This window comes from Physeter macrocephalus, chromosome 1 (assembly GCF_002837175.3).
Source record: "Physeter macrocephalus isolate SW-GA chromosome 1, ASM283717v5, whole genome shotgun sequence".
NCBI classification, from domain to species: Eukaryota; Metazoa; Chordata; class Mammalia; order Artiodactyla; family Physeteridae; genus Physeter; species Physeter macrocephalus.
In genome coordinates, this window is record NC_041214.2 from 50797585 (window position 1) to 50816493 (window position 18909).

The 18909-nt window shown below is 40.5% G+C and overlaps 1 protein-coding gene and 1 non-coding gene across 2 annotated transcripts in view; one reads left to right on the top strand and one right to left on the bottom strand.

Moving 5' to 3' along the window:
* KCNAB1 (potassium voltage-gated channel subfamily A regulatory beta subunit 1) overlaps positions 1-18909 on the top strand; it is a 400369-nt gene that overhangs the window by 29404 nt on the left and 352056 nt on the right. The window lies entirely within an intron of this gene.
* On the bottom strand, positions 5080-5214 carry LOC112065068 (small nucleolar RNA SNORA70). The gene has a single exon (XR_002891823.1). It is a non-coding gene; the product is annotated as a small nucleolar RNA SNORA70 (small nucleolar RNA).

Sequence of the window (18909 nt, forward strand, 5' to 3'; positions counted from 1 at the left end):
GCAGTGTCGGTTGTTACTTCTCCTTTTTCATTTCTAATTCTATTGATTTGAGTATTCTCCCTTTTTTTCTTGATGAGTCTGGCTAATGGTTTATCAATTTTGTTTATCTTCTCAAAGAACCAGGTTTTAGTTTTATTGATCTTTCCTAGCGTTTCCTTCATTCCTTTTTAATTTATTTCTCATCTGATCTTTATGATTTCTTTCCTTCTGCTAACTTTGGGTTTTTTTTGTTCTTCTTTCTCTAATTGCTTTAGGTGTAAAGTTAGGTTGTTTATTTGAGATTTTTCTTGTTTCTTGAGGTAGGATTTTATTACTATAAACTTCCCTCTTAGAACTGCTTTTGCTGCATCCCATAGGTTTTGGGTCATCATGTTTTCATCATCATTTGTTTCTAGTTAATTTTTTATTTCCTCTTTGATTTCTTCAGTGATGTCTTGGTTATTTAGTAGTGTATTGTTTAGCCTCCATGTGTTTGTATTTTTTACAGTTTTATTCCTGTAATTGATATCTAGTTGCATAATGTTCTGGTCTGAAAAGATACATGATACAATTTCAATTTTGTTAAATTTACCAAGGATTGATTTGTGACCCAAGATATGATCTATCCTGGAGAATGTTCCGTGAGCCCTTGAGAAGAAAGTGTATTCTGTTGTTTTTGGTTGAAATGTCCTATAAATATCAATTAAGATCGTCTTGTTTAATGTATCATTTAAAGCTTGTGGTTCCTTATTTATTTTCATTTTGGTTGACCTGTCTATTGGTGAAAGTGGGGTGTTAAATTCCCCTACTATGATTAAATTCCCCTACTATGATTGTGTTACTGTTGATTTCGCGTTTTATGGCTGTTAGCATTTGCCTTATGTAATGAGGTGCTCCTATGTTGGGTGCATAAATATTTACAATTGTTATATCTTCTTCTTGGATTGATCCCTTGATCATTATGTAGTGTCCTTCTTTGTCTTGTGTAATAGTCTTTATTTTAAAGTCTATTTTGTCTGATATGAGAATTGCTACTCCAGCTTTCTTTTGATTTCCATTTGCATGGAATATCTTTTTCCATCCCCTCACTTTCAGTCTGTATGTGTCCCTAGGTCTGAAGTGGGTCTCTTGTAGACAGCACATATGCGACTCTTGTTTTTGTATCCATTCAGCCAGTCTGTGTCTTTTGCTGGGAGCATTTAATCCATTTACATTTAAGGTAATTATCGATATGTATGGTCCTATTACCATTTACTGAATTGTTTCGGGTTGTTCTTGTAGGTCTTTTCCTTCTCTTGTGTTTCTTGCCTAGAGAAGTTCCTTTAGCATTTGTTGTAAAGCTGGTTTGGTGGTGCTGAACTCTCTCAGCTTTTGCTTGTCTGTAAAGGTTTTAATTTCTCCATCAAATCTGAATGAGATCCTTGCCGGGTAGAGTAATCTTGGTTGTAGGTTTTTTTCCTTCATTGTATGTTATTTGTTGCTTTTCCCTTGCTGCTTTTAATATTTTTTCTTTGTATTTAATATTTGATAGTTTGATTAATATGTGCCTTGACATGTTTCTCCTTTGATTTATCCTGTATGGGACTCTCTGTGCTTCCTGGGCTTGATTGACTATTTCCTTTCTCATATTAGGGAAGTTTTCAACTATAGTCTCTTCAAATATTTTCTCAGTCCCTTTCTTTTTCTCTTCTTCTTCTGGGACCTCTTTAATTCGAATGTTAGTGCATTTAATATTGTTCCAGAGGTCTCTGAGACTGTCCTCAATTGTTTTCATTCTTTTGTCTTTATTCTGCTCTGCAGTAGTTATTTCCACTATTTCATCTTCCAGGTCACATATCTGTTCTTCTGCCTCAGTTATTCTGCTGTTGATTCCTCCTAGAGAATTTTAAATTTCGTTTATTGTGTTGTTCATCATTGTTTGTTTGCTCTTTAGTTCTTCTAGGTCCTTGTTAAATGTTTCATGTATTTTCTCCATTCTATTTCCAAGATTTTGGATTATCTTTACTATCATTACTCTGAATTCTTTTTCAGGTAGACTGCCTATTTCCTCTTCATTTGTTTGGTCTGGTGGGTTTTTACCTTGCTCCTTCATCTGCTGTGTGTTTCTCTGCCTCTCATTTTGCTTAATTTACTGTGTTTGGGATTTCCTTTTCATAGGCTGCAGGTTCGTAGTTCCCATGTTTTTGGTGTCTGCCCCCAGTGGGTAAGATTGGTTCAGTGGGTTGTGTAGGCTTCCTGGTGGAGGGGACTGGTGCCTGTGTTTTGGTGGATGAGGGAGGATATTGTCTTTCTGGTGGACAGGACTGTGTCCAGTGATGTGTTTTGGAGTGTCCATGAACTTAGTATGATTTTAGGCAGCCTCTCTGCTAATGGGTGGGATTGTGTTCCTGTCTTGCTAGTTGTTATTACGTGTGGCCATGAGTTCTATGGTGGTCCAGTGTCCTAAACTCAGCTCTCCCACGTCAGAGGCTCAGGCCTAACACCCGGCCGGAGCACCAAGATGCTGTCAGCCACACGGCAAAAATGGTGCACTCATTTAACAATTCTTGCTAGTCTTTGGTTGTTCTCCTGGCAATGGCTATCTGTAGCAACATTGACATACCCTTGGTCCTGGCTGTGGACCTTGCAGTGTCTCGTAAACTGGCTCTCATCCTTCAGCGTGGTCTGGGAGCCACTGAAGAACCCAGAGTTATACCCAAGGATGAGAGTGCCTTTGTAGAAGTCCAGGAATCCAGTAGAGTAGTTCCAGCATAATAGACATATGGCCCTTCGCCTGTGGCTGGCAGCATGGCTCTCCGAAGTTTGTGCCTCCAGCTAGCTGGCCTGCTTGGTGTTTTTAATAAGAGGCAAGAAGAAATGGCCTCCTAGCAAACACTTTGGGCTTTTGTCTCCTCTTTTCCCTTGATAGCTAGAACAGCCATCAGCAGCTGCTGCTGGGAACCCGAAGGATTAGTCTGAGGAATGAGGGCCTGCTGGCTGCTGGCAGTGCCTGGTGGAGGAAAGAACCCTGAGAAACTTTCCCCATGGTCCATGCTCCCTGCTCCTGGTCAGCCAGCTGTCCTGAGGCCAGAGCCACAGGTCACACTCTTGTTAGCTCTGCTCAGACCCCTCATCTCCTGAAGAAGTACTTTTAATTCAACTTTATCTTGTTATTTTATTACCCTTTTCCATCAGTGACAAACTTTGTACAGAATTATAAATCAAGGCCAAACATCACATGGATGCCACAGTACAAAGATTTATTTATTGTGCATAAAACCTTGTGATCTACAAGGTGATTCATCACTTGTTATCCTGTCTTCCCACTGGGGGATTGGATGATGCACATTAATGTACGAAAGTCAATGCTGGGCGTCTAGATTGCAACGTCTTGCATATTATCCTTCTCAGTTCTAACTGATCCTTAACCCACTGGCTTCAGGGAAGGCTGCCTTTTAGAATCAATTACCTAAATATGGTGAACTAATCTGGGAAAGTAGTGAAATATGAAATGTGACTTGCCCTATGTCCCCTTTGTCTGTTGACAATTTGCCCAACACTACAGTTTAGATGTGACCAGATAAGAAAGACAGAAAAGTGCGTTCACATATGGTGTCCCATTCGATCCTCACAACATTCTGTATACGAGCAGGGAAGGTTTTGGTGTCACAAATGAGGCAGCTCTCTTGAGAAGAATTGATCATTTTCCACCTGTGTTCCTCCCTACATGCCTCTGTTTGTAATTATTTATATACATGACCATCTCTCTCACCAGATTTGAAGGTACCTGGAGTGGGGACCATGTTCATATCCATCTTGTTTTCTGGGCATCTAACATGATGCCTGGTGTATGAGTTGTTCATTTGCCCAGAAGAAGAAAGGTGAATATAGCACAAAATATCTGTAAAGGAATTAGGATTTTTTTAAGGGAGAAAAACATTATGCTGGGTTTTGTTGCTCAGGGTGTTTGCTCTACCCAAGTCCAGGAAGGTGCTGTTTAGCATGACCTGGGTCACACAGTAAGTACCCAGTGACGTAGTTGGATCTAGGACTCAGGTCTCCTTTCACAGGACATTTCCCACTAAAACTTCCTATTTTTTTTTATACCATTGAATCTTTATTTTAAGACATTCCATCTCTTTGTAGCTAGTCCAGCAAAAGGGAGAGTGAATTGTACCTGCATGTGGAATAAAAATAGATTACACATGCTTAAGTAGAAAGAATTGAAAAGCTTTGCTGCAGATTATACTTTTGTTCCTGGGGATGTTGTCTAAAACCCTTTTGATGTGAAAGGAGATCATGATGACAGCAAACATGTGACTAAAGTATTATACTGTAAGCTGGGCTGTGAGCACCGATAGACGGATGGATTAGCTGGTCACTGGTGCACACAGATGTGTGATATTGTGTGTGGTCAATGCACCAAAGGTCTCAGCCTGAAGATTCAAGAGAAGGGGGAGACAGAGCTTAGATGAGCAGAATAGAGTGGATTGAGGAGGTAGCCGTCCCCACAATCAGCAGGACTTTGTGTTTCTCGTGAGTTCATGCTCCTAACTAACAAACTGTAGCACAAAGTTGGCTCTTTTAACAAACATCATAACTCCTCTACAGATTTATGTTGCGTTCAGTTTTCCTCTTCTGAGCAATTGTTTTGGTATATTTAATGTGTTCACTTACGTTTAACACTCCTTTTGTTTTTTGGACAGGAAAGTAGATTTATTGGGGGGTGTGAGTAAGGAGGGAACAGCGCTGAGATTCTTATGAGTGCAGGGCCCACCATTTGTCCAAGGGGCCACTATTAGGAATGTATTTGATCCCTCAGTCATCTAGGATGAGCCCCTTTTCTGCCACCATGTCCTCAAATTCTCTTGCATTAAACTTAGTAAATCCCCACTTCTTGGAGATGTGGCTCTTCTGGCAGCCAGGGAATTTGAACTTGGCCCTGCGTAGGGCCTCAGTCACATGCTCCTTGTTCTGCAGCTTGGTGTGGATGGACATGATGACTTGGCTGAAGTGGACCCTGGCCACTATGCTCTAGGGCTTTCCAAAGGTACCCCACATACATGTCTGGAGCCTAGTTTGGGGACAGCATGAGGTCAGGCATGAATGTCCACTGAACAGGCTTGTCTCCAAGGTCCCTTAGGACAACCCACATGAGCAAAAGGCTGCATACACTACCAAGGAGGCTGCTGTTTTTGGCCATTACCCATGGGGCTCCCATGGGGAAAAGAGCACGGTTGGCTTAACTGGCTGCAGAGTAACATTACTTTTATATTTATGGTTTACTTGCCTTTTGTACTTCTGATCACTCCTTGTTTCAGTTTTCAAATGCAAATAATCAGTTCCCATTTTTGAATACCATTTCAAATCTTGTTGAATTGGGGACTTATTTACTGTGTTCTTACGTGTCCTTTCCTCCCCTCTGGATCACGGAGTGATTCCTTGAAGGGGAGTGAGGGATTTCTAGGTTGTGCAAAAGAAAGCCTATTGTGATGTTGGGAACTGAGGTGTGGGAATTGCCCAGCTTCTGGTTGGAGTTTACCTCCCTCCCTCATTTCTTCCCATATGCAGATGTTCAGTGACATGCGTTATTATAAGAGAAAGGGAAATGGTCTCACTGAAATAGAGGTAATGGGCCAAGATAAATTGTAGAAGTCATGAGAAAGTGTAATATGGCAAATAACATGCTGGGCTTGACTTTTAAGTGTAGTATGAGAATCATTCTCAGTGTTACGCTATGGGAAAAAATAGAAATGAGGTGGCACATTAGTTCCTGCCTTGTGGTCCTGTGGCCTGTGGAGGTCACACTCAGGTTCTAGTACAGACAAAGGCCCTGGAGGTTTTAGCCATCCACAGGCAAAGCGAGCAAATGATGCATTTGAAAACAAATAGTAATGTAATGTAGGGACCTGTAAAGAAACGGTGTGGTAGAACTAGAGGGATAGTAACAGAGTAAGACTGCAAAGTAACAGGTAACCCCCAAAGAAATAATGTCAATATATTATTTTTATCATTGTACTAGGAAAATTTTAAATTATGTGTATATAAGTAGGCAATAACATGGGATATTTTAAAACAACCCTAATTAATGAAATTCAGTGAGATCTCTGTACTACTTACATAGTTTTAAATCTGTTACAAGGCTTTCATATCTCATCTATTAGCTGTTTGCACAAAGTTTCTTTGCTTTTGTGGTAACTGCACTATTGCACAGACAACCTTTCCAACTAAATGAATAGTTGAAATTGGTAGACAGAATGTGTTCAGTGAATAAACTGGTCAATAATTTTTATGACAACATCTTTATTCCATACAGGCTTCTCTCTTCCAAATAAAGTCCTTCTAGAAGATTGGGCTTTTTGAGTAACTTCTTATAAAGATTTTTAAGGATTTTTATGAACCAGTTTATGTTTGAAGTGGTTTAGTTTGGCAGAACATTTGGGAATCATCAGGACAGACACTGCTTGGCTGTGCTGGGCTGTGCCTGCAGGGCAGCATGATGAGTATTGCCCCAGGCAGTCCAGGACCCTACTCTGACCCCAAGAGAGCAAAGAGTCCTTGGGACCCAAGGGATGTGCCCATCCAGCTGCTCCCCTGGACCGTCTTCCCTGCATACCCAGAATTCCCTGCCTGAAGGGCCTGTACAGCCTCTTCTATGGATCTCTTCCCTGGACAGTGTGGATGTACGGGCTGGGATGTCCACCTGGGCTGGGATGTCTGCAGCGGGTGGCATATGAGGTTTTTTACAGGGACCAAAGGAGTAGGGGATGGAAAAGTAGGGAGCTTTCAACAAAGATTAGGCACAAGCTTGTCCCTGACTTATACCTACTAAAAGGCAGTGGCAATGTAATCATTGTTACAATCAGATCACTTCTGCAAATTTCTGAAATGCCCTCTAGGGAGTAATAGTACTACTGTTCTAAGTGAGAAGGTTGGCATTCTTTTCTAACAGATACACTTCCTCTGAAAATGACGTCAGACAAACCCCAGGGATGTTTTGTGGTATGACAACATCAATAGAATAAAAGTGTCTAATTTTCAAAGGTGCTAACTTTGAAGAAAAACTCATTGAAATGTGTCAGATCTGGTGTGTTTGATAAAAACAAACAGCCAGTTTTAAACCAAATAGCTTTTTGACCAAAAGGAAAAAAAAGTCAGTGCAGATTGGGATTATTTATGAAATTTTTATCATGTAAAGTGGTGTGGTATGATGTATTCAGCCAAGAGTCAGGAAAACTGTACTCTGGTTCCAGTCCAAGGTTTTTGCACAAGCCATGTGACATAACATAATCATCGAATCAAAGATACCATCAGTTGTAAGATGCAGCGTTAATTTGTGTACCATTAAGAAGGAGACCCATTGCCTATGATAATTTTGACTATTGACTATAAGAAGCATTCTAAATGAGATGTAAAAATATTAAAAAGTATATCTTAAATCTCTAATATACAATAAATCTTATTCATCTAAACATTCTTCACATTCTTGCAGAGTACCTACCACATCTAGTCATTTATTCATTCAATAAATAAATATAAATTTAGTGTCTATTTCAGGCAATACAGCATGCATGTATCAACATGTATTGAATAATGGAATTTTAGAAGTACATACACTTACTTTTCATAACATCAGCACGTACATGAAGCTGGAGATGCTGGTGAGAAATCAGCTCAAGACAGTGGCAAAATTGTCCTCTTTTGAGAACAGCAAAATCACCAAAAACTTAATCTCTAATGTGGACATTTGCTCCATAGAAATTTATACTGGTAAATGGAAGGCAGGTAAACAAGAATTCCCAGATCAGTTTCTTAGTAATCAAGGTGCCCTGGTTACTTTTTCCATATTTCTATGAAAATCTTGTTGAAAGAAGAACTTCTTAATTCCGAGACTCTAATGAAAGTGCTCCTTCATCTGTCATTTCTTTTCCAGTAGGAATAGGCAAGGAATGAGTGTTCTATGAAACACTTTTATACTGTATCATGTAAAACAATTTTACATGACTTATAATCATGCTACATTGTTAAATTGAGTTTTATACACTTAAATCTTTATATTATCCATTTGTATCTAATAGTAGCCCAAGACATAAATAAGCCCTTAAAGGAACATTTTGTAAAGAGTGATACTTCCCTAGTGAGCTCACTCTCAGAGTCAGAATCTTAAGTTCACCAGACAAGCGACAAATAAGGTTCATTCAGCCCCAATATCTTCATCTAGAAATGTTGCACTGGGACCTTAGGAAGATGAAAAAAGAATGAGTTGAAAATGCTTGGACCTTCTCTGTATAATCAAAACCATATGCAGTGATTTTTAAGCCTCATTATATACAACAAACACTGATGTTCTGTCCCTCTTCAAGAAGGAACTGGCAAAACCCCTTAGAGAACAGTTTCTATTCTTGTTCTGTTTGAATTTTGCTTCTTGAGCTCTTCTTGCCACATGGGATATTTGACTGTTTCTAAATGGCCTTTGCTTTTAGTCTTTGTTCAAAGTTTGTTTTAAGCACAATATCCTAATCAACCTCATTTCCAAAGAGGCCCCTTTTCCGTTGACTGCTGCAGGCTGCTCATCCAGAGAACGGCTTCTCTCTGGGCTCACAAGGTCCCAACTTTCTGTTTCTCTTGGATCTGAGCACACTGTGTTTTCTGATCAGCTAAGTCTCTTATCCAAACTGGGGTAAAGAGAGGAATTCCACATACTGCTCTCTGGGGGTGAACTGAACAAAACATGCCTGCGAGGACACTTCCTGAGGCATGATTCAAAGGTTACTGCACACTATCTGCTCAGTTTCTATGCTTACCCATTATGTTGTCCTTACCTTTGTGTGATCTGCCTGCGGAAGAAAAATTATCATTGGTTAAGTATGTTGTTTAGGGCCATTTCTATCAAATCTGAGCATCAGATCATAGTCAGAAACTTAACACACACAAACATACACACACTTAAATCAGTTTCCACTTATATCATTTTGATCTATGATATCCTTTCCAGAAACATCACTGTAAGAGTAAGAATGGTCTCTATTGGTTTCTCCCCCCTATAAATGTCATTGAATCATAGCTTTCCTGAGGAATCCTAATACATATGTCTGTATTTTAGATATAAATTTCTCCCCAGTGGTCCTTTGGCTATGGAGAAATTAGCACAGGCTATATAGAGCAGAGTGCTTGAAAGAGTCTCCTTGAGGGAAATGGGATAGCAAGAAGGAAAGAGATTTGTACTTTTCATTTAGTGACAATACTTATTTTATGCAATTTTATATCATTAGGCCCATTAAAGGACAAGAATGTGAAATATGTCCTCCCTGAAGACAGTTCTTTGTGTTTGCATAACATTTTCCGCTTTGAATAAACCAATCACAAGGAAGCGTCCAGTGTGTATGTGCTCCAGTGCTCTGAGCACTTATTTCAAGGACTCTCCATTCCCCCCTACCACCCCACTCCCCAGAGAGCTGAAAATGTGCAGAGCCTGCAATCTTTAAGTACATAACCAATTGTTCTCTTTGGACAGTCTGTTTCTGAAAATTCCCTTTGAAATCAATGAAAAAAAGCCCAGCCTACGGTGGATTCCATCTTGTAAGCTTCCCTCACAAACCATAGACCCTAATCTTTGTATTTATTCAATTGGACCAAGTCGCCAGAAATTTGGGGGAGTAGAATGTATTTGAGAATGTGAGTGTGTGCCAGGCAATGAGGTTCTTTAATAAGAAATGTTATCACAAACACTTTTAAAATGCTTTCAGCTCAACCTGGACACAGAAGACTGGGTTTTGTATTTCTTGGCAATATGCCCAGTACATAGAATTTTTTAAAAAAGATATATATATATATATATATATATATATATGATTCAAAGATATTTTGAGAAAAATCTTTGAACTAGGAAAAAGATGAATATTTGATGCCCAGTGGATTCACACATAAACCTGGTGATTTTCTTGGTATCTGTATTCATCAGAAGCTGTAAGCAAACACACTCTAATTGCCTCTGGTGGGGTGTAACAGGCAGAGGGACAGTGGAGTTTCATAACAATTTTTAAGCATTGCCCTATTGTATACTTCAAATGACACTCTTTAAAGGGGAATTAAGAATGGTGACGTGGTTGGTCACATATCTAGGCCAGTGGTCAGTGGCAAGTGGTCACTGAGGGAAGATAGAGGCCTTTCTAGGTAAACTGACGCAGTCATCATGAAGTCACATAGGAAGATAAGACTGGGAGGTAAGACTCTCTGGCCAAAGGACTAAGGTGAGATTTGGAACGTCCTGTGGGTGATATCAGAGTCTGGGAAGACTCTCTGAGCCTGGGCTTTACCAGCCATAGAGAGAGCTAAGGACATCTGATGCTTTTCAAGATAGAGTGGTTCCAACCTGTCTTTGTAGCCCCACATGACTTCATCGACACCTCTGGATGTAAAGGTTTGGGCTGGGGAAAGATATGGAGGGCTCATCTAAAGCACCTGACAAGAGTTGTCTAGCAAAGAATTCTACTCTGAAAGGAAAGAAAACCCTGGAAGAAGGCCTGAATGTGAGATGCCTCGACCCACTGTTGTCAACTTCTGAGAGGGGTAAGGGACCTGGTTACAAAACCCTGCCATGAAATTTGTCCAGTAGAAATGGACTCAGCACTATTCTCATAGCACATCTATGATGTCTTAAGAAGTGCACCCCTGGTTTCACTGTTGGGAGGCAACATAACTGTTATCAAGATGGCTGATGAGTTGGCCAGAGTGTTTCTGAGATGAAAGAATGATGGGGGACATGGCAAGGCAATGGGAAGAGGAGGAGAAAAAAGGAAGAAAAAATTATCTTCTGGAAGGAGGACTCTTCCTAGTTTTAAACAATTAATTAAAAATGTTAAATGCACCAGAAATGGGTGATGAACCATTTGGGTAATAACAATTATCATACTGTGGTGGTAAGAAAAAAAATGGCATAGTCCATCTGGGTTTTATTTCCAGCATGACCATCAAATGTCTGTGAGATTCTGTCTCTTAACTTCACTAGGTACCTCAGTTTCTCCACCTTTAAATGAGAGCATTAACTCCAGTCTCCTCCAGCATTAACAGTCTATGTAACTCACAGAAGTGCCACAAGGTATAAGTGATGGTTAATTTTATGTGTCATCTTGATGGGCCAAAAAATGTCCACATATTTGTTTAAACATTGTTTCTGTGTTTGTCTGTGAGTGTGTTTCAAGAAGAGATTAGCATTTGAATCGGTAGACTGAGTAAAGCCCTCCTCAAAGTGAGTGGACAGCATTCAGTCATTTGAGGGCTTGAATAGATCCAAAAGGCAGAGGAAGGGAGAATTTGCTTTCTGCTTGGCTGCTTGAACTGAGACATTGGTCTTCTCCTGTCCTCAGACTAGGCCTTACATCATGGGCTCTCCTGGTCCTTGGGCCTTTGGACTTGGATCTATAGCACCAGTTGATCTATAGCACCAGTTGTCCTGGGTCCCCAGCTTTCAGATGACAGATTGTGGAACTTCTCAGCCTTCATAATCACATGAACCAATTCTTTATAATAAATCTCTTTATATGTAAATATATATATACACATATATATGTATATATTCTCTCTCTTTCTCTCTGGATACACACACACACATCTCCTATTGGTTCTGTTTCTCTGTAGAACCTAACACCTTGTGCATTTGGGAACAAAGATATTGCTCAAGTTTAGAGTTCTTGTCTCTAATTCATTTAACATAATTTTAGGGACTAAATACTTGGTATTTTCTATCTTTGCTCCCTTCAAGTAATAATTAATTTTTAATGGATGGTTCCCAGGTAAGAATTAGAAACATTATGTGGCTGACAGTGTACTACATGCAGGGCTTGTAAGGGGGAGCTGCTTTTTGCAGCTAGTTCCTTGATGAGAATTCAGCAGGAGGAGCTCTTTAGCTGTGCAAACAGCTGTCAGGGGGGTAACTCGTCAGCAGGATCTATGGCACTCAAGAGAATAAAATTTTTCCTTCAGTGATCTGCCTCATAAGAAATGGATGGACCCTTCCCTGATAGTCTGATCGTTTCAGCATATAGTCAAAGTATCAACATATAGTGAAGGAAATCAGGAACCCGCATATCTGTCAAATCCCTCTGTAGGTTGTGTACAGGTGGCTGACTGCCCCTAAATGTAAGGTGTGGGTAAGGTCCAAAGGGCTGGAGTAGCTGATGATTTAGCAAACGTGGTTGCTTCCACTAGCTCTCTGGGTCTCACAGCTCAGTGAGAGCAGAAGGCATGGAGCCACTGATGCAGGCATGGAAAGAGGCAGTGGGAAGCCACGTGGCTTGGGCTGCCAATGAGGGGGCATCTTCCGTGAGCTCTCATTTCTAGACGATGTGCCAGCGTCTAGCTAACTCTGTCAGGTGCTAGTGGAATCCTTTAGGGCAACATGATGTTTCTCTGGCTGTCATGTGATTTATTTATTTTTTACTTACCTATTTATTTGTTTGATGGAGAATGCCACAGGGCTTAGAGTGGTCGCAGGCAAATAATCAGTTTGCTCATGAGGCTTCTGATCTTTTGCAGTGGGTTTAGATTTATATCCTGCAGGGCTGTCATGAAAGGAAAACAGGGATGCTTTGGGCTTTTGAGGCCCACCTGTCTCCTATTTTCATGCTCCTTTCTCTGTCAGGCTGTCCCCGATCCTCTGGGTGTGGTGTCCCTGCGGACCCACTGGCTCCTTCACATCCTCCCCTCCACATCTGCTTTCAGCTCCTCCGTGGGTACTTTGGAAGCTATATGATGACTTCATCTCCATTGCGTGTGGTAATGACTTGTTTTATTTCTCCAGGGGCATCTGCATTCAAATAGGGAAAACTAATTATATATTTTATTATATACATAATTATATATAACAAGGAGAATTCAGGCAACAGTCCAGGGGTACATTGAGGAGTTCTTATACAGTGGGGCTCATACTGCATTCTTCATATCTCATGATGTGAGGGTTTTAACCGCCAGTCAGACATAGCTGGTCCTGCCTTACTCTACCCAGACATTTTGTAGAATTGCCTGGGAAGCAGCCAATGCAAATTTGAACTTATGTTTCTTAAATTTTTGGGTGATGGATCTTTTTGAGAGTTTGTTAAAAGCCATGGACCCTATCCCCAGTTAAAAGTACATATTCACACATATCCAAATTTTGTATACAATTTTAGGAGGGTTACCAGACTTCCTAAAGCTCAACTTGGGATTCCAGGGTTAGAGAAGGATTAGTATTTGGAGTAAGCAGACCTGGATTTGAGGTTGCACTGTGATCTTGGGCAGGTTCCTCGTGTTTCCTGTGGACTATGTGAAAATCTCGGGTTTTACCAGTGGTTCTCAACTGGGGACAGTGCTGCAGGCCTATTTTACCCCTCACACCATCCAGGACATATCTGAGCCTGGGGGGACAGGCAAATGTTGTTTTGAAAGATATCCACAAGTGAGCTGATATGCCCCCAAGGGTTTGAGAACCACAGGGCAAGAAGACCTCTAAGATGGCCTCTGGCTCCAGTGTTCTACGACTCTGAGGTTTCGCTCCACAAATCCCACTGCATAAAGTCAGAGGCTACTCCGCCAAGAGCTAGTGGAGAGAAGAAGAGGGGTAGCGGGACAGAGAAGGCCAGAAGCTGGGCTTTCCCTTTCTTACAACTTTGCCCCACTGTTCATGGAGGGAGGTGGTGGGAAGGGAGCAGAGCCCTTCTAGAATTCTCTTTTCCTTGAGAGCCCATTGAATTGAGGATTTATCTATTTATCTATTTAATCCTCTTGAGAGGATAGAGAATCTAACATATCTTTATTTTTTGAAAGCCTATGTACTTGGCATATCATAGATACAGAATAAATGTTGTTTGGATGCAATAAGTTTATTTCTCATTGGTTACTTTTTTAAGCAGATAACGTGATGAATTCCTGCTGTCCCATTCTGGTTGACACATTATCTAAGATTTTATTTTACCGAAGTCCTTGAAATAGATATTAATTTAGTGATTAATTGAAATTCAAGGAATATTTACTAAGCTCTTATTATGTGCTTGACACAGTAGAGTTTTCAATATAGTGGAGATTTGAGAAGAGAGTTAGTAGTCCTGTGCTAATACCAAAACTCATATGTAAGTACTAACTATTGAAAAAAATTATTGTCCATTTATGCTTTTCCTCTGTATTCCAGAAAGGGGTGTATAAACCTTGGAAAACAAAAGATAAATTTTTTTTAATATCCTTTGTTATTCCCTGGTTTGGACTCTTCTCGAGTTTTTCTGTCTGAATGCTCTTGTGGCTTCATGCTGAGGGGCCCAGTCACATATCAGTGTTTTAGGCCGAGGGAACAGCCCATTTTGTCATATAACTGAGCCAGTTTCACCAAGAGCTTTATCTCTCTGTCTACCATTGCATGAAATAACTCTATCATGTAGAGTTCTGGCTGCTAAAAGAGGGCGGTAACCACAGACACCAAAGCTATCAGTAGAAGAGATTAAAAGTGATGAGATTACATATCGTGGTGTCAGTGCTCTAGCTCAAAACCAGTTTCATTTGGGAGAAGATTAAATTCCTTCAAATACTAGAGTCCTCCCTTAGAAACTATAATTGTATGTAATAAAAGACTACTTTTCCCTCATGATAGTAGTTGTATTTTTGATGTAAATCCTCCCAGTGAGAGTAATAATAATAAAAGTGCTACTTATTGGGTATCCTCTATGTGGTAGGTTCTGCATTAGACACTTTAATATTGACTTATTATATTACTTGACATATATTGACTATAGACTGTTTTAGGCACCCAAGTCATCAGCCTTATTAGCTTGGAACTATTATTATCATCATCCTCCTTTTATAGTTGAGAAAATTTAGGCTTAGAGTGATTGAGTAATTTGTCACAGGTCACTTAGCTGATAATGGTGGAAAGCTGGGACTCCAACCAGGTTCTCTAATCTTATCTCTAATTCACTCCTCACAGCAATCCTATAAAACAGTTATGGACATTTCCATCCTACAGGGAAGGAAGCAGAGTTGGAGAGGTGAGCTACTCTAATAATGGTTATATAGCCAGTAAATGGCAGAGCCAGGTGTGGAACCAGGTTAGTCTGACTCATAAACCAATGCTTGTTTCACTCTGCTACACTGACTAGCCATGGACTTATAGCATGTTACAGTGTAAAAAGGGAAAAACTTACCTATCTACACTTTTAAAATAAGAGACATTTATTTTGGTTTGCCTAATAACTTTCTTTCCTTGGATATTCAGTGTCAGAGGAAAATGCTTGGTACCTGCAGAGTTTCTAGAAAATGTATGACATTTTTGTTACTGCTTTCAATGATTTATCTTGTTCCTTTTTTTTGGAATACAGAAATATTTAAATGAATTATTCTGCTGTAAAATTCTTTTTACTACAATCCAGTATGTGGTTTTTGAATACTTACCACTTGCAAGGCTCTGAGTTAGGCACAATGATGCCTTAGAGATGAATAAAAAGTAGTCTAGGGCTTCCCTGGTGGCGCAGTGGTTGCGCGTCCGCCTGCCAATGCAGGGGAACAGGGTTCGCGCTCCGGTATGGGAGGATCCCACATGCCGCGGAGCGGCTGGGCCCGTGAGCCATGGCCGCTGAGCCTGCGCGTCCGGAGCCTGTGCTCCGCAACGGGAGAGGCCACAACAGAGGAAGGCCCGCATACCACAAAAAAAAAAAAAAAAAAAAAAAAAGTAGTCTATTGTTGGGGACGAGGCAGAATCCCAGATACCACACAGAAGGACAAATAAGCAAATAAATAAGCAAATAAGCAGTAACAGAAGGTCATACAAATCCCAAGGAGAGAGAACAGAAAATGTCACGTGGAGAATTTGAAAACAGATGTGGACCTTGAAGGGTGGTACATTAGTTTGCTAGGCAGCCACAACAAAGTACCAACAACAGAAAAGAACAGCAAAAGTTTATTTTCTCACGGTCCTGGAGGCTAAAAGTCCAAGAGCAAGGTGTTGACAGGTTTGGTTTCTTTGGCACCCTCTTTTCTTGACTTAGAGACACCTTCTTGCTGTGTCCTCACAGGGTTATCCCTAGGTCTGCATCATAATCTCCTCTTCTTTTAAGGACATTAGTAATATTGGATGAGGGCCCACCCATATGACCTCATTTTATCTTAACTACCTCTGTAAAGGCCGGATCTTCAAATACGGTCACATTCTGAGGTACTCAGTGTTAGGACTTCAACATATGAATTTGGGGAGGACACAATTCAACCTAAAACAGATGGGTAGGTAAACTATCAAAAGAAGGAGAGTCAGAGTTTAGAAGGGAAAAATATGAAATATATTTGTGGGAGTATTTAGATGGAGAATAAATGACATTTCGGGGAATCCTGAATGCCGGGGTGGGAAGTTGGTGCTTACTTTGGTGGACAATGGGAAGCCACTGAAAGTCTCCATCAGGAGAGTGACTTGATAATGTGGTACTTGGGGACTGTCAATCAAGCAGTAAGAAAGAATAGCGACAGGAAGCAAGGAGGTCATCTAGGAGGCTTATCCAGAAGTCTCGTCACGGAGAGATGAGGTTATGAGTGAGGGAGCTCATCAACATGGTGGGTACACAAAGAACAGTTGAATCAGAGAAATACCACAGGGGTTTAACTCACTGACCTTGGTGCCTAATTGGCTGTGGGAGTTGACATGGAAGAAGGAGTCAAAGGTGGCTCCAAGGCTTGAGTCAAGGAATGGTCTTGTCATTAACTGGAAGAGCAAAGTCAGGGGGTGGGGGTGGTTGGATGGGGGCATTCTACTTGGGACTGAAGATGTGGAACTAAATTTAGAATGTAAGTTAAATGTTCAATGGAAAGGAATTTGAAACCATGGATCAAGAATTTGGGGGAGAGATAGGAGTATATGAAAGATTATTAAATTACGTGAAAATTTTTACTAGGAAAGAGATTAGAGAGTTGTACACTAAAGTGTTAGTAATGATTATGGGGGGGTTATAGTTAATTTGCATTCCTTCTTTTTACTTTTTTGGTATTATTCAAAATGTTTACCATGAGCAACATTATTAACTTTATATTACTGGGAAGTAGTCTTTCTATTCAGCCTCTCACCTTCCATTCTAGTTTCCAACCTCCATCACTCCAAAACACTGCCCTCAAAAAGGTTATGTGTGCTTTTCCTAAGAGCCACAAGAGAGGTTTCAGGCCTTATTTTGAACTCTCCATCATTTTGGTGCACCTCTCTTAACTTTTCGGATATTGCTTTCCTGGCCCATCTCAGCCCCTTTGACTCCCTCTTTGAATTCTGTCTGACAGGTCCTGTTTCTTCACTGATCATCTAACTGGTACTCCTCAGAGCTTCATGCTCACCTTGGCTTTCCTTTCCCCTTTCTAATTCCCCATGAGTTATCTCATCTGCACCCTTGGTAGGTGAACTACCACATGTAACTCATAGCTCTGAAATCTTTTTCTCTTGTCCAATTGTCTCTTCTGACAGCCAGATCCATATTATTATTATTTGCCAATTGGGTATTTCTACCTGAATGACCCACAGTCATTTCAACTCAGTACATCCAAAATGAAATGAATTATTCTATTACCTCCTCACCCCCAGTCGACTTCTTGAACCTCCCCCACTAAGGCTTATTCTTGGAAAAGAATACCATGAGGTAAATCATTGCTAGGTTAGAATCCTGGGCATCCTGCTGGACTCATCCTTCATCCCAACCCCTTCCCCATGAGCACGCAATAAGTTATTAAGTTCCATCTATGCTATTTCCTAATGATCTCTCACATCTAGATTTAATCTCATTACTTCTTACCATAACCACTGCAAAGCCTGATCTGTCTTCCCTCATTCTACTCCATCATCTACAGTGAAGCCAGCGATTTCAAACAGCAATCAAATCATGTCACTCCCCTACTTAAAATCCATCAGTGACTTCCTTGGCTTCCAGATTCAAGTCTAGATTCTCCCCTACCCCCAGTTTTATTGAGATATAATTGACATACAGCACTTTACATGTTTAAAGTATACAGCATAATGATTTGACTTACATACATCATGAAATTATTACCACAATAAATTTAGTGAAGATCCATCATCTCATATTGATTAAAAACAAAAATAAAAGTCTTTTTTCCTTGTGATGAGAACTTTTAGGATCTACTCTCTTAACTACTATCAAATGTATCATACAACGGTGTTAACTGTAATCATCATATTGAACTTTACATCCCTGGTACTTGTTTATCCTATAACTGGGAGTTTGTACCTTTTGACCACCTTCCTCCAACTCCTCCTCCCCCTCAAGTCTAGACTCTTTAGCACAAAGTAGATTCCCTTTCATTGGGCCCCACCTCCTGGCCTAATTTCTCATCCAGTTTCACTCTTTCCCACTTGACAAGCTCATGCTGAACCACATGATGTTTCTTGAATACTACATTCATTCTCTTTCTTGTTCCATGTCCTTTCATATACTGTTCCCTCTGAGAGTCACACCCATCCATTGCTGAATTTCTATGAATACCTCACACTTCTCATGGGGATTACCTGCTTAGGTAAGTCTTTTCCTGATTTCCCTAGATAGGTATATGTTCAAGGTGTTATCGAGTCCACTTTTCATGGCTTATCTCCTTGCAGTTTTTTGAAATAAATGCCATAATTCTAGAAAATGTGGAAAAATAAAAATCACTTACGGGCTTCCCTGGTGGCGCAGTGGTTAAGAATCTGCCTGCCAATGCAGGGGACATAGGTTCGATCCCTGGCCCGGGAAGATCCCACGTGCTGCGGAGCAACTAAGCCCATGCACAACAACTACTGAGCCTGTGCTCTACAGCCTGTGCTCCACAACAAAAGAAGCCACGACAGTGAGAAGCCCGTGCACCGCAACGTAGAGTAGCTCCCGCTCGCCGCAACTAGAGAAAGCCCGTGCACAGCAAGGAAGACCCAACACAGCCCAAAATAAAAGCAAATAAATAAATAAATTTATTTTT